The following is a 17,616-nucleotide window of genomic DNA, read 5'->3' on the forward strand; positions in this document are numbered from 1 at the left end:
TGAGATATTATTTTTATTGTACAATGAATTATGATTCAGCAATAAATAATGCACTATCAAGCTGTAAAACTATATGAATAAATCTTATATGCCTATTGCTAAGTAAAATAAGCCAGGCTGGAAAGGCTACAAATCAATTAATTCCAGATATATTCTGTAAACAGAAAACTATAGATCCTAGAAAAACAGTGATAGCCAGAGGTTGGGAGTAGGGTTTAAAAAGGTGAAATGGGGAATTTTATTATTTTTTTAATTTTTATTTATTTATTTATTTTTGGGTTTTATTTAGATTCAAGTTAGTTAACACACAGTGTATTATTAATTTTGGGGTAGGATTTAATGATTCATCAGTTGTAACATCCAGTGCTCATTACATTAAGTGCCCTCCTTAATACCCATCACCAGTTACCCCAACCCTGCCCCCACCTCTCCTCCAGCAACCTCAGTTTGTTCTCTATAGTTAAGAGTCTCTATGGTTTGTCTCCCTGTTTGTTATCCTGTTTTATTTCTCCTCTCCTTCCCCTGTGTTCATCAGTTTTGTTTCTTAAATTCCACATATGAGTGAAATCATATGGTATTTGTCTTTCTCCAACTGACTTATTTCACTTAGCATAATACCCTCTAGTTCCATCCACATCATTGCAAATAGCAAGATTTCATGCAAATGGCTAACAGACACATGAAAAAATGCTCAATATCACTCATCATCAGGGAAATATGAATCAAAACCACAATGAAATAGCACCTCACACTGGTCAGAATGGCTAAAATTAACAACTCAGGAAATGACAGATGTTGGTGAGGATGCAGAGAAAGGGGAACCCTCCTACACTGTTGGTGAGGATGCAAGCTGGTGCAGCCACTCTGGAAAACAGTATGGAGATTCCTCAAAAAGTTAAAAATAGAACTACCCTATGGCTCAGCAATTGCACTACTGGGTATTTATTCAAAGGATACAAAAATAGTAATTTGAAGGGGCACATGCACCCAATGTTTATAGCAGCAATGGCCACAATAGCCAAACCATGGGAAGAGCACAGATGTCCACTGATGAATGAACGGATAGAGAAGAGGAGGTATACATATAGAATGGAATATTACTCAGCCACCAAAAATAAATGCGGAATTTTAATGAAACAATCCTCTCAGACATAATATAACACATTTTCAAAACCATAAGAATTTAAAATGCAAAGAGTGGAACTTGATATAAAATTTCTCAAAAATCACCTAGGAATAAGGGATTTCAGAATGGAATTCAGAATATGACAAAATAATCCAACTGTATTATTATAAATACATGAAGCAATCTCACCTAACTGGGCAGCAGGGAGTGGGAGAAGAGCTGATCTAAGTAATTCTGGAAATGTGTGGAGTCTATAAAATTAAAGGCAAAGATCCAACAGTACATTAAAGGATTATTCACCATGACCAAGTGGGATTTATCCCTGGGCTGCAAGGTTGGTTCAACATCCGCAAATCAATCAATGTGATACAATACATCAATAAAAGAAAGAACAAGAACCATATGATCCTCTCAATAGATGCAGAAAAAGCATTTGACAAAGTACAGCATCCTTTCTTGATCAAAACTCTTCAGAGTGTAGGGATAGAGGGTACATACCTCAATATCATAAAAGCCATCTATGAAAAACCCACAGCGAATATCATTCTCAATGGAGAAAAACTGAGAGCTTTCCCCCTAAGGTCAGGAACATGGCAGGGATGTCCACTATCACCACTGCTATTCATATAGTACTAGAAGTCTTAGCCACAGCAATCCGACAACAAAAAGAAATAAAAGGCATCCAAATCGGCAAAGAAGAAGTCAAACTCTCACTCTTTGCAGATGATATGGTACTTTATGTGGAAAACCCAAAAGACTCTACTCCAAAACTGCTAGAACTCATACAGGAATTCAGTAAAGTGGCAGGATATAAAATCAAAGCACAGAAATCAGTGGCATTTCTATATACCAACAGCAAAACAGAAGAAAGAGAAATGAAGGAGTTGATCCCATTTACAATTGCACGCAAAACCATAAGATACCTAGGAATAAGTCTAACCAAAGAGGCAAAGAATCTGTACTCAGAAAACTATAAAATACTCATGAAAGAAATTGAGGAAGACACAAAGAAATGGAAAAACGTTCCATGCTCATATATTGGAAGAACAAATATTGTGAAGATATCAATGCTACCTAGAGCAATCTACACATTCAATGCAATCCCTATCAAAATACCATCAACTTTTTTCAAAGAAATGGAGCAAATAATCCTAAAATTTGTATGGAACCAGAAAAGACCCCGAATAGCTAGAGGAATGTTGAAAAAGAAAAGCAAAGCTGGCAGCATCACAATTCCGGACTTCAAGCTCTATTACAAAGCTGTCATCATCAAGACAGTATGGTACTGGCACAAAAACAGACACATAGATCAATGGAAAAGAATAGAGAGCCCAGAAATGAACCCTCAACTCTATGGTCAACTAATCTTTGACAAAGCAGGAAAGAATGTCCAATGGAAAAAAGACAGTCTCTTCAACAAATGGTGTTGGGAAATTGGACAGCCACAGGCAGAAGAATGAAACTGGACCATTTCCTTACACCACACACAAAAATAGACTCAAAATGGTTGAAAGACCTAAATGTGAGACAAGAGTCCATCAAAATCCTAAAGGAGAACACAGGCAGCAACCTCTTCGACCTCAGCCGCAGCAATTTCTTCCTAGAAACATCGCCAAAGGCAAGGGAAGCAAGGGCAAAAATGAACTATTGGAACTTCATCAACATAAAAATCTTTTGCAAAGCAAAGGAAACAGTCAACAAAACCAAAAGACAACAGACAGAATGGGGGAAGATATTTGCAAATGACATATCAGATAAAGGGCTAGTATCCAAAATCTATAAAGAACTTCTTAAACTCAACACCCAAAAAACAAATAATCCAATCAAGAAATGGGCAGAAGATATGAACGACATTTTTTCCAAAGAAGACATCCAAATGGCCAACAGATACATGAAAAAGTGCTCAACATCACTCTGCATCAGGGAAATCCAAATCAAAACCTCAATGAGATACCACCTCACACCAGTCAGAATGGCTAAAGTTAACAAGTCAGGAAATGACAGATGTTGGCGGGGATGTAGAGAAAGGGGAACCCTCCAATACTGTTGGTGGGAATGCAAGCTGGTGCAGCCACTCTGGAAAACAGTATGGAGGTTCCTCAAAAAGTTGAAAATAGAGCTACCATAAGACCCAGCAATTGCACTACTGGGTATTTATCCCAAAGATACAAATGTAGGGATCCGAAGGGGTATGTGCATCCTGATGTTTATAGCAGCAATGTCCACAATAGCCAAACTATGGAAAGAGCCAAGATGTCCATTGACAGATGAATGGATAAAGAAGATGTGGTATATATATACAATGGAATATTATGCAGCCATCAAAAGGAATGAAATCTTGCCATTTGCAACGATGTGGATGGAACTGGAGGGTATTATGCTGAGTGAAATAAGTCAATCAGAGAAAGACATGTATCATATGATCTCCCTGATATGAGGAATTTTTAATCTCAGGAAACAAACTGAGGGTTGCTGGAGTGGTGGGGGGTGGGAGAGATGGGGTGGCTGGGTGATAGACATTGGGGAAGGTATGTGCTATGGTGAGCGCTGTGAATTGTGTAAGACTGATGAATCACAGATCTGTACCTCTGAAACAAATAATACATTATATGTTAAAAAAAAAAAAAGAAAAAGAAGAAGATAGCAGGAAGGGAAAAATGAAGGGGGGGAAATCGGAGGGGGAGATGAACTATGAGAGATGATGGACTCTGAAAAACAAACTGAGGGTTCTAGAGGGGATGGGGGTGGGGGGATGGGTTAGCCTGGTGATGGGTATTAAAGAAGGCACGTTCTGCATGGAGCAATGGGTGTTATGCACAAACAACAAATTATGGAACACTACATCAAAAACTAATGATGTAATGTATGGTGATTAACATAACATAATAAAAAAATATAAAAATCAAAAAAAAAATAAAGGTAGAGACGGAATATAAGCATTACACCTCAGCTGGTAAAGGCTTTTGTGTTTCTGTTTTCTCATGGGAGGTTAACAATTTTGATATGGCTATGTAAGTATACGAGGGTACAGTGATCAGGGAAGTGGATGGAAGAAGGGCAGAGCTGCATTTCTCATTGCTGGAGTGGAATTTACACATAAGTGCCAGAGGTTGGAATAATCCATGTGGTCATGGATCAGTATCACATCAATATGACTCACTTTTAGCTTAATATAGATGTAAATGGTTCCATATAGAACTTTTAATAAACATGTTTTCATACATGAGTTATTAAACATATTTTCTTGCTCTGTCAGCTGAGAGGGCCCACCCCAGTAGCAAGGAACCTACCAAATACATACATCTTGGTTTCTAATACCATTCTTCCAGAAAAGGAAGCAGGGCTCCTTTTAAAAACAGGTGCTCTAGGACAGGGCCAAGGAATGTACAAGATGAGCCTGGAGCAACTTGGAGTGCCAAAGAGTAAGGAAGTGTTAAACACACATACACACAACAGTGGGGGTATGCCAAAGAGACAAATGAACCAACTCGATGTGCCAATGATGAAACACTTTGAGAACAAACTAATAAAGGGCCATTGTGTTATAACCCAAAGCATAAAATAAATATCCAGGAGTTCATATTGATATAAATAAATAATTGAATAAATGAGTAAATGAAGGACATTAGAAAAATCACCCACACAGAATTCCAAATAATGCATATTCGAAGAGTTTGAATATAATTCCTGACTCTGACATAGCAACTTCCTTCCACCGAATATAGTATGGTGGGGCGGAGGCAGAGAAAGAATAACTTTCCAGTGGAGAAGTCTTACAAATGCTACTGAGCCCAGTGATCAAGATTAACATGAACAGTGATATGTCATGTCAATAGAAGGTATGCTTGATACGATGTGATGAAAATGACATTTACCTCTATAGTCTTCCTTGAAAAACCACATAATCCTTTTCTAACCATAAGATAAATGTCAAACAAATCTCAATTGAGGGACATTCTATCAAATGTCTTACCAGTACTCCTCAAAACTAAGGTCATCAAAAAAAAGGAAAGTCTGAAAACTGTCATAGCCAAGAGGAGCCTAAGGAGACATGACGGCTAGATGTGATGTAGTAGTCTATGTAAGGTCCTGGAAGAGCAAACGGACATTAGGGTATTAACAAATGAGATTAAAAACAAAAAACTATGGACTTTGCTAATAATATTGTAACAATATTTTTTCATTAATTGTAACAACTGTAGTCTATTGATGTAAGATATTCACAGTGGGAGAAACAGTGTTGGGGATGTGGGAAGTCTCTGTACTAGTTTCACAATTTTTCTGGAAATTTAAAATGGTTCTAAAATAAAAATATGTAAAAAATAAAACACCATATTATACTCTTAGGTTTTCTAACACTGAAAATATTCAAGTAGAGCCCAGATGATTGTAGGCTGGAAATTTCCTGAAATCAATGCAAACTTGGACTAATTTCCTCATATAAAATGCTTTTTATTGTATTATAAAGTAAGGTCTGCCTTTCATATACCTGAGGCTCAGCATAGTTTGACTCAGTGTATAAAATGCTGACAAAGTCTTTATTCTTGCCTTCTAGGAACTCACAATATAGAAAAATAAGACATTTAATGAAATTTTATTCACAGTTTTAGACCCATAATAAGGGCATGCTAAAGCTGTGTTAGAAGCAAAGAACAGAGAAGTGAGCCCAGTACAGGGTTCTTGGAAGCTTTTGTGGAGGAGATGTTTCCTGATTTGACTCATTTTTGAAAATAAGTTGTAATTATTTAGATGAAGCACGGAGGAAAGGACGTTCCAGAAAAGAATTTGGAGGGCAAAATAGAGAGTAATGAAGGAGCATTCAGGCAGCTAGAAGCCACGAGGTTGAGTAGGTTATTAAAACCGAGGATTATTCTGAAGGAATATGTTGGGGTCAGTCTGCAGTGGGCTCTACCTGTCCTGTTAAATACCTTGCATTTTACCCCTATATTCAAATTGATCTACTCTTGAATTGTGTAGGTTAACTCTTCCTGTTTGCTAATATAAATTACTTATATTCTAAAAGTTGTCATAAAAATCAAAATTAGTATTTTTCCCTGTTCTGCTTTGATGCAATTGTTTAGCACGAACATTTAGGGTACAGTTTGACTAACATCTGGATATTATTACAAATATGCCTTCGGGGATGCATTTCAGAAATGCTGCTACAAAGAATAAACATATAACTTTTCTCATTTGAAAGAACACACTAGATTTGGTTTGTTTTCCCCAAAGAGAGAAAAAAAAATCAAAGCACAATGGAATTAGGCAGATGTCACTCATTCATTAAACATAGTCTCAACCACCTTTTGTAAAAACAAAGGAATGTGCAAAGTTGTTTTTCATACATATATTCCATATCCTTTTAAAACTCTTAAAGTAACAGTGCATTCATGCATAGATATCCTAAAAATCTTTTAGGCATTGATTTCTGCTTATGTGCACAGAATGCTAAGACTTTAAGAAAGTCCTTGAACAATAACTGAAAGACCAGCTGCTGATTTTGTAATCCAGAAAGGTTTACATAGACAATAGGTTCTCATCACACATGCTTGCTTCCCATTACTTTTCTCCCTGTGTTTAAATAAACGTTCAATGCATCGCTCTTTTTCTAATTGTAATTTCTTCATTAAGTTAATAGAGACAAGCACTGTGGATGTGCATCTCATGGTGTGAAAAAAATATCACCCACCAAGTAACACGTCCCCTACTGAGGTGATTAAATTAACAGAACTGTAATTAAATGAACAGGAACTGTTGGGTTTCAGAAGCTTTGTCTTGCACAGTATTTCATTAAGTGATTACAGGCTCTTTTAAGCAGAGACTTTATACTGCCTTTGTATTGAATAAACTTTACAAACAAAAATTACTTTGTTAAAGTTTATTTACATAATGGTAACTGCTATTGAAAACTTGTTAGAAGATCTAAAGATTTTGCTAAAAAATAAGCCATGTTCAGTGGTGTCAAAGCCAAGGACTTTTACATCACCTGATAGGAATAGTTGCACTATGAACTGTGTAAAATATTTTGGGGTTCTTGAATATTTGACAATAAACGCACCAAAACACCCGTCTTTCATAGTTTTGCAAAATGCTGTGTTTTACTATATAACTCTTTTTGATAACAATTCATTGAGGGGAGTTTATAGAGTTGTATATGTGGAGTTTATAGAATTTATAGAACAGAATAAGTCAGTCTTTCCAGTAAAGAGAATAAGTGTGCTCATTGATTGAAAGCATAGATTATTGCAAAAAAAAAAAAAAAACTGGGTGTAAATATCAGCTCTCATAATGTTTTTACCATGTGTACACTCACAGAGAATATTTTCTACTAAAACCTCATTTGAGATGAGCATTGATGAACAACCCCCCAGTGAGTTTTCTAAGAGGTACACTGCTGTCTGTGGTGGCCCAGACCTTCAGTTAGATTCAAGAGTGTCCCCTAGTCATTCCTCACTGTGACAAGCCAATGGGAATAGAGGTCTCTACTTTTGTATCCACTGCATCTGTTGTTCTATACCTCTCCCTGGCCTTCCTGAGTTCTGGAATGCTATTAAAGAGTGTATTTCATTTGCCACTCTTCAGTGGGGCAAACTGTGGTAAATCACTTTATCTGTCTGAACCTTGTATTCTCTACATGTAAAATTGGATAACAGTTATGTCCTAATTTGAGTATTCCCCCCAAAAAAATCTTAGAGAATTTTGCTCAGAGGTTTTATTTAGATCATAGGAAGCAAGTGAGGGAGTAAGGAGAGTGAAGTAAGGAATGCAAAACGACCAATAGAAAATGTTATAAGCAGAGGGTGTTTGACTTCATAAGACATCTTCATAAGAAACTTGCATTGGAAAGAAGGAAGGAAGGAAGGAAGGAAGGAAGGAAGGAAGGAGGAAGGGGAGGGGAGGGAGGGAGGGAGGAAGGGACTTGCATGTGCCTCCTAGAATCATCCATTTGTGGAATGGGAAGCAGGACCTTTATCTGCTAGATTTGCCACCCTTGTTATTTAAATCCCACTAAGCTGAAAGACATTTAATATGCATTAAAGGCAGAAACTATCTGTGTGACTCTGAGCTCCCATAGAACTGCCCATTGTAGCTTCATGGGGAGGTAATGCAGGCACTAGAAACAATTGCTTTGTGCTTCCAATTTAAGGACTATTTTGAAGATTAAATGTAAAAATACATTACAGTATTTAGAAGAGTCCTGGGGACATGTAGCCATCATGCAATAAATGGTCTTCTTATTAGTGTTGTTTTTATTGTCATTACAGAGATGCTCATTTTTTATTATTCTGTGATGAATTACATGCTTTGAGACAGCTCATCTTCTACTGATTCTCTCACATAAATTAAACATAAAAGACCTTCAATCTGCTAGTTTATAACCTATCTCACATATAGACTGTGCAGGATGTGAAGGAATGGATAGAGTTTATATGACTTTCTTATCTCCTTGCTAATGGTCATTAAAAAAAACAACAATCCTAGTTTAATTCCCACTTCCTTCTTTTTTTTTTTTAAAGATTTTATTTATTTATTTATTTGAGAGAGAAAATGAGATAGAGAGCATGAGAGGGGGGAGTGTCAGAGAGAGAGGCAGACTCCCTGCTGAGCAGGGAGCCTGACGTGGGACTCGATCCTGGGACTCCAGGATCATGACCTGAGCCAAAGGCAGTCGCTTAAAGAACTGAGCCACCCAGGCGCCCTAATTCCCACTTCTAATTGGCTGTGGTAATTACTTGCATTAAAGTAGTCTCATTAAGTTGGAATAGCATCATATATTCTGCTTGTCAAAATACTTATATAAAAAAAAAGTTATATGAAGCCCTTTTTTCACTGAATAAAGGGCTCCTTCCCTCTCTCTCCCTCTGTCTTCCTTCCTCCCCCTTTTTTTCCCTCCCCAGGTCCTGCACTTGCTAACTGCCTTCTTGTGTAATTCCTAACTACACTATCATCACGTCAGTGCTGTTCTTTATATTCATACCTTTTCTACTTTCAGCTTTGTGCTGTATCATTTTACCCTTTTCCCTCTCACACTGTACAACTCAAACACATGTTCCTTTCATTATGTTATTCTTCCTCTACCTTCTTTCTTCTTTTAATTTCTTTCATTCAATTGTATTCCACATATGCAAGGTACAGAGTTTTATCCATCAAATATGGAAGACTCAATCTCTCCTTCATTGTATTCTTTTCCTTTTTTTTTTTAAACAAGGAGCAGATTACAACTAATCTACTTTTTTTCAAATATGTGTGTGTAAAATACAGCAAAGAAAGATTTAAAAAGACAATTATTACAAAGTTTATGTGCTTCTGGATTAATAGGTGAGAGTTCTTTACTTACACACATTTATTCCACTGTTCTTGTTTTATTTTTTATGCTTCATTGCATTTATTTTTTTCTTCGTGGATTTTTTTTAATGTTTGTTGATATGTGACTTATACAAAACAAAATATACAAATCTAAAGTACACAACCTGAGGGACTTGTATTTTACATTCAAGTTAACACAATTCTGAGTAAGATACAGAACATTTCTCTTGTATTTTGATAATTTTTTAAAATGTGGATATATTAGAATAAATTACTGAGTAGTACATAAATATTACGTTTCAACTCAATGACTCTAATGAAATTTTAACTATTTAAAAAATTTATCCAGAATTTATGCTCCAGATTAATAGTTTTTCATATTATATGTCCATTTAATTTCAACCTGATTTCAAACATTAGCAGTCATTTATTCATTTATTCATTTTGTATCATGTTTCCTTTCAGATTCTAGAAATGGGAAAGCCATTTTAAGGTTATTGTCACTGAAAATACTCAATATTAAGTTTTAAATACACCAATTCCAATCTCTTTGCAATGAACAATTATTCATAGATAAATTATAAAATTTAATTAAAATAGAAATGCTTGCATTTATTGATTAGAAAATTTTAAATATTTGTGCTTTCTTCTAGAGACTGTATTAGAAATGATTTCAGTTATTACATAATGCCACATATAATCTTGCTAGCTTTCATATAAGATGAGCTTTCTAAAATTCCTATTTAGGGCGCCTGGGTGGCTCAGTTGGTTAAGCAACTGCCTTCGGCTCAGGTCATGATCCTGGAGTCCCTGGATCGAGTCCCGCATTGGGCTCCCTGCTCGGCAGGGAGTCTGCTTCTCCCTCTGACCCTCCCCCCTCTCATGTGCTCTCTCTCATTCTCGGTCTCTCAAATAAATAAATAAAATCTTTAAAAAAATTAAAATAAAATAAAATTCCTATTTAATCTCATTTTTAAAAAAAAAAATTTATTCTTATGTTAATCCCCATACGTCATTAGTTTTAGATGTAGTGTTCCATGATTCATTGTTTGTGCATAACACCCAGTGCTCCATGCAGAATGTGCCCTCCTCAATACCCATCACCAGGCTAACCCATCCTCCCACCCCGCTCCCCTCTAGAATCCTCAGTTTGTTTTTCAGAGTGCATCGTCTCTCATGGTTTGTCTACCCCTCCGATTTCCCCTGCTTCATTCTTCCCCTCCTGCTACCTTCTTCTTCTTCTTCTTCTTTTTTTTTTTCCTTAACATATATTGCATTATTTGTTTCAGAGGTACAGCTCTGAGATTCAACAGTCTCGCACAATTCACAGCGCTTACCAGAGCACATACCCTCCCCAGTGTCTACTACCCAGTCACCCCCTCCCTCCCACCCCACCCCCCACTCCAGCAACCCTCAGTTTTCTAATCTCGTTTTTAACACTTGGAAAATTTAATTGCTACCTCATTGTCCATAGAATTAAAAAGTTCATTTTTGACATTGCATCCAAGATAAATTTTGGTCAGGCCCTCCAATTAGACTTTTTGTCTTCTCATATCTGATTCAAACAAATGCACCTAACTTTCCAACTAAAATCAATATTTTGCAATTTTCAGCATCTAGTATGTTTTCTTCTTTACATAAGTGTACATTTCATATGCCCCTCCTTTGTCCCAAAATGCACCTCTCTCTCTCTCTTTTCCCCCTCTCTGTTTTTCTCTCACATCACTTTTTTTTTTTTTGTAAAGAATTTTTATTTATTTATTTGACAGAGTGCAGAAGCAGGCAGAGTGGCAGGTAGAGGGAGAGAGAGAAGCAGGCTCTCCACTGAGCAAGGAGCCAGACATGGGGCTGGATCCCAGGATCCCGGGATCATGACCTGAGCCGAAGGCAGCCGCTTAACCGAGTGAGCCACCCCGGTGCCCCTCTCACATCACTTTTTTCATCAGGTTGTTTTTTCCTGCCTGAATGTAAGATCCAGCCTAAAGGTTAAATTATCTGTGAAGCCATCTCTAGACAATTCAATCTGCCCCTTTTATCTGAGAACCGTGTCCTATGCCGCCTTCCTCAGCCGAACATATCCAATAGTGTTTTAATAAATTATTTACCTGTTATATCTACAGAGAATATGAGACCATGAGGGGGAAGTACAGTGTCCTATGCATCTGCATATCCCCAGATGTTGGAATGCAGTCTGTTGGCTGAACCAAAGAACAAATGAATACTTCTTTGGGCATTAGTGACTGAGGCTGATGTTTCCCAGGGTTATTTTTTGGGCAGAATTTTCTACATGGAATGTGTCTTTCCTTCTTGATTTTCCATGTAATTTTGAACAAAATGTGTATCTAACCATGAAATTGTTTGCGACAAAAAAAAAAAAAATCCCTCATCTTAAAGTGGGTCATAATAAAAGTCCTTATTTTAAGGATGAAAGAAGCAGATTGGAGCTGCAGCATTTCTTGCAAAGCATTCACTTATGCACTTGTTTTCTAAGTATTTGAATTAATACAAAATGTCCCAAATGATAAGAGGTTAGGTTCTGTACATTAGCTAATCCTTTGTGAAGTAACAGCATGCCCAAATGTCGTTTAGTTCAAATCAAAGACCTCAGACAGTTGGTGAAATACAGCAGAAGAAAATCTTCTTTGATATGCTAATGATTCAATGTGTTATTCATGAAGTATTGCTCACCCTGGACACTGATATCAACTTCAATAGAGAAAACAGTTATACTTTGTTTTATTTAATTTCCATGCTTTACTTGAAAAGTGAATATGAATGAACCAAATCTCCAGGGAAACAATAGATCTTTTTTTTTTCTTAGATCTATTTCAGATTTGTAAAGAATATATCACTATTTATAGAAGTATGTTTCTATTCTTAGCATGATCTTTTCCTCCTACATACTAGACAATTTTTTTGGATGAATGAGTTCAATGCTATACTGTAGACTAAATTCTAATAACAACAGAATTTAATGAATGCCTCTACATTTGGTGTTTTGTGTGCATTATCTCCAATAATAAGAACACTTCTTAGAAAACAGACTCAGGGAGTATACACAATTTCTTATTGTCACGCACATGAAAATGTGTGGAAGAAAGTGTAAATTCATGTTTATCTTTTCTAATGGCCATGTGCTTTCAACATCATTGTATTAGTTGGGATAGGCTAACTTTCACTGTAGAATCAAACAACTGCCTAATCTTAGTAACACAGCAAAAAATAAGTTTTTTCTCTTGCTCATGTTACATGTCCTTTGTGGGTGAACAGAGGGACTCTGCTAAGTGGTATGACAGATGTCCTGTCTCACCACAGCAGTGGGCAGAGAATATGGCACCCTGGTTCTTCAAGTTCTGGCATGTAAAGAACACATTTTTCTTTACATGGCATTGACCAAAGCAATTCCCATGATTACCACAAACTGAAGAGTGCTGGAGAGTTCAATTTTTCCATTAGGCTGGAAAAACAGAGCTGTAAATATTTGTTAAATAGTATTGATGACTGCTATAACAAGTTATGTCCCAAACGCATTCAGAAACTTGTTGTATTGATAGCATAAATAGTTCAATAGCCAACAGTTCTTATAAACTTGACAGAAATGAAACATCTGATAAGAAATAGGATGTGAAAGGAAAAGTATGTGTGATATATATTTCCAACACTTCCTAATAGAGGTCTTTGACTACTCTATTCCAGTTTTCCTATTTTATCCTCCTTTTCCTTTCCCCCTTCTTTAAAAGTGAAAATTATCTCTTACTCTATGTTCTCCACATTCCAAATAATGCTGAAACGTGCCATCACATTGGTTATTCTAAAGCTCTGCTTATTCATTTCGCTCTGATACACATAACCTTCACAAGTGTCTCATTCATAGTATGACTGGTCTGAGGGAGGACTACACACCAGGCACGTAATGAATACTTCCTGATTTTTGCCAATGAGACACTAGCACCCCTGTATATGATTGGTAAATATGTTTTTCAAAATCCTGTTCCCCTGTGGTTTGCCAAGGAGAGATCACATGTAATGTGTAAGGTAGAAATGAAGAAGAGGAAGTATTCTTGAATGGCCTTGCAAGTTACACACAGCTCTCTATTTAATGCTCTTGTGAGCTCCTGTCACAGTCAAGATTTCACAAAAGCTCACCCATATTCCACTTTGCTGTCCCAACTGGTTCCCATATGGACCTATATATACTCTCCTGTACTCTCCAGCTTTTCCACCTACACTGATGTTTGGGGTTGGAATGTTAGTGGTATTTCTCTGATAACTCTACCTACACTTTGCAAATTTCTGTCACAGTTCCTCCCACACTCCTGTGGAACCCTCACTCCCTAATCAGACACCTGTAATAAGTGCTTTCCAGACCAATCACAACTTGGTACAATGGCCACAACTCTTAAGCCTAGCTTGCATGGTCTTCCACACTCAGGAATAACTATAGTTACACTCAGAATGGAATATGTACTGTACAAAAATCCTATCTTCCTCTACTTTGCATCACAGTTCTGGTTATTGAATCCCTGCCTGGTGTTTTTCTTCATCTCCACTTCTATTTATAGGAGTCTTACTAATTTTTCATGAGCTATTATGCTACCTCATTCTTGATATTTCCATAATCACTTCAGATAGAGGTAATGGCTCTCTTTAGATATTCATAAGGCATTCCACATACTTTCTTCATCTTTGCATTATCACATTAACCTCGTCCTTAAAGTAATCATATGTATATTTGGTAAGAATAAAAACAGGGACTGGGATTCAGTATTTCCTATTTTAATTCTTTTGCTTTCCAAGTTTTATTGTAGTTGGGTTAAGATTTTGGTAGTTACTGTTATGGTGATTTAGAATTCTGATAAATGAGAATATCTGAGGTAATAGAATAATTTTTACACCATTTGACACTTACAGGATTTATCCCCAACCAAGAAATATATTGTGGTGTCAATAATAGCAATTAGTTGTAAAAGAATAGTAAACAAACATTAAACACATTCAGCCTTTCCACAATATCTGGAGCTAATTCTAAACTTAATGTTATATCTTGGAGTACTCTGAGTCCTCCCTATCTTGTAATGGAAGTGGCACTTTACAGATCTTAGTTTAGTGGTCTCTCAGTAGTAATCATCATTTATCTATATCCCAATGGTATTAAACTATGCTTTCATCTGTTCTAATAGCATACAGAATTTGATGACTCAAATCTCTTTAATGTTATGCAGACACCTTAAATTCAAAAGGTCCATAATGAACCCCAGATGTGGTCCTACTCCAGCATTACTCATTATACTAAGGAACATCAACATACATGGTTGTAAAATCCAGTCGTACAAAAGAATATGCTTTCTTATCTTTTTTCCTCTCACTGTCCCCTCCCCTCAAATAGCTAATGCCTTCCAAAATCTTCTTAATTTTACCTTATAAATTTTTCTTGAAACTGTCCATTTTCCTCCACCTACACTAGAAACACCCTAGTTTCTTCTGGAATACCACAAGAGTTCATTTCCACCCCCCCGTATCTATCCTTACCACCTTCCAATACATTCTTCAACAAATGAGATCTTCTGAAAATGCAAATTTATAGATGACCTTTCAATTTTATTAAGGGGAAATGTGAGTTGGTAGCATGAGCTTCCTGTTTCTTTATGATTTTTGCTTTCCATAATTTACCTGATCTCTTACCAGCTTTGCTTGTCTTCCCTTCTCTCAATGCAATTCAATATTATTGCTTCAAGGAAAAACCTTATTTATTCCAGCATCTAAGCACTGTGTTTACTATGTTATGAACATCTACAGATCTTCAACACTGATTTTATGTGTTCACCAACTAACATCCAAATTAGTAAAAATGTCTTCACTGCAATTTATTTCAGGGCAGCTCTCCTTGACTACCTGCTTCCTACTGAGTCAGAGCTCTTTCTCACTTATGTACATGTGAAGCATTTTGTATTTTTCTATTTACAGCAATATGATGATTGAATTAGTGTGTATTTTATAACAATCTGCATTCTGGACTATACTACATATACTCTGAGGAGAAGTCTTTGCAGTCTCATTCATCACGATAGCTCTCATGATGAACATGATGTCTTCACCCAGTGGGCAGTCACCATATGCGTGCTGAGCACATGTTAAAAGGCAGTGCACCTGGTTGTATTTGAATATGTAATTTTTTTTCTCATTTCTAGGCACTTTTACTTTATTTTTTCTAATTTTATTTTATTATGTTATGCTAGTCACCATACAATACATCATTAGTTTTTGATGTAGTGATCCATGATTCCTTGTTCGCATATAACACCCAGTGCTCCATGCAGTATGTGCCCTCCTTAATACCCATCACCAGGCTAACCAATCCCCCCACCCCCCTCCCTTCTAAAACCCTCAATTTGTTTCTCAGGGTACATAGTCTCTCATGGTTCATCTCTCCCTCTAATTCCCCCCATTTATTTTTCCCTTCCTTCTCCTAATATCCTCTATGCTATTCCTTATGTTCCACAGATAAGTGAAACCATATGATAATTGACTTTCTCTGCTTGACTTATTTCACTTAGAACAATCTCCTCCAGTCCCATCCATGTTGATGTAAAAGTTGGGTATTCATCCTTTCTGATGGCTGAGGAATATTCCATTGTATATATGGACCACATCTTCTTTATCCATTCATCTGTTGAAGGGCATCTCGGCTCTTTCCACAGTTTGGCTATTGCGGACATTGCTGCTATGAACACTGGGGTGCATATGGCTCTTCTTCTCACTACCTCTGTGTCTTTGGGGTAAATACCCAGGAGTGCAATTGGTGGGTCATAGGGTAGCTCTATTTTTAAATTTTTGAGGCACCTCCACACTGTTTTCCAAAGTGGCTGTACCAACTTGCATTCCCACCAACAGTGTAAGAGAGTTCCCCTTTCTCCACAACCTCTCCAACATTTGTTGTTTTTTGCCTTATCAATTTTTGCCATCCTAACTGGTATAAGGTGGTATCTCAATGTGGTTTTGATTTGAATTTCCCTGATGGCTAATGATGATGAACATTTTTTCATGTGTCTGTTACCCATTTGTATGTCTTCTTTGGATAAGTGTCTGGTCGTGTTTTCTGCCCATAGTTTGACTTGATTATTTGTTTTTTGGCTGTTGAGTTTGAGAAGTTCTTTATAGATCTTGGATACCAGCCCTTTATCTGGAGTGTCATTTGCAAATATCTTCTCCCATTCTGTGGGTTGCCTCTTTGTTTTGTTGACTGTTTACTTTGCTGTGCAGAAGCTTTTTATCTTGATGAAGTCCCAAAAGTTCATTTTTGCTTTTGTTTCACTAGCCTTTGGACATGTATCTAGAAAGAAGTTGCTGTGGCCGATGTCGAAGAGGTTACTGCCTATGTTCTCCTCTGGGATTTTGATGGATTCCTGTCTCACACTGAGGTCTTTCATCCATTTTGAGTTTATCTTTGTGTATGGGGTTAGAGAATGGTCAAGTTTCATTCTTCTGTATATAGCTGTCCAATTTTTCCAGCACCATTTATTGAAGAGACTTTTTTTCCATTGCATATTTTTTCCTGCTTTGTTGAAAATTATTTGACAATAGAGTTGAGGGTCCATATCTGGGTTCTCTATTCTGTTCCATTGGTCTATATGTCTGTTTTTGTGCCAGTACCATGCTGTCTTAGTGATCACCGCTTTGTAATATAGCTTGAAATCAGGCAACGCGATGCCCCCAGTTTTGTTTTTCTTTTTCAACATTTCCTTGGTGATTTGGGGTCTTTTCTGATTCCATACAAATTTTAGGATTGTTTGTTCCAGCACTTTGAAAAAAAGTCATTGGAATTTTGATCGGTATGGCATTGAAGGTATAGATTGCTCTAGGTAGCACAGACATTTTAATAATGTTTATTCTTCCAATCCATGAGCATGGAATGTTTTTCCACCCTTTTGTGTCTTCTTCAATTTCTTTCATGAGTATTCTGTAGTTCCTAGAGTATAGATCCTTTACCTCTTTGGTTAGGTTTATTCCGAGGTATCTTATGGTTTTTGGTGCTATTGTAAATGGAATCGGTTCTCTAATTTCTCTTTCTACAGTTGCATTGTTAGTGTATAAGAAAGTAACTGATTTCTGTGCACTGATTTTGTATCCTGCCACATTTCTGAATTGCTGTCTGAGTTCTAGTAATTTGGGGTGGAGTCTTTTGG

Source organism: Mirounga leonina, unplaced genomic scaffold (genome assembly GCF_011800145.1).
Source record: "Mirounga leonina isolate KUSES-001 unplaced genomic scaffold, KU_Mleo_1.0 Mir_93, whole genome shotgun sequence".
In the NCBI taxonomy this organism is placed as follows: Eukaryota; Metazoa; Chordata; class Mammalia; order Carnivora; family Phocidae; genus Mirounga; species Mirounga leonina.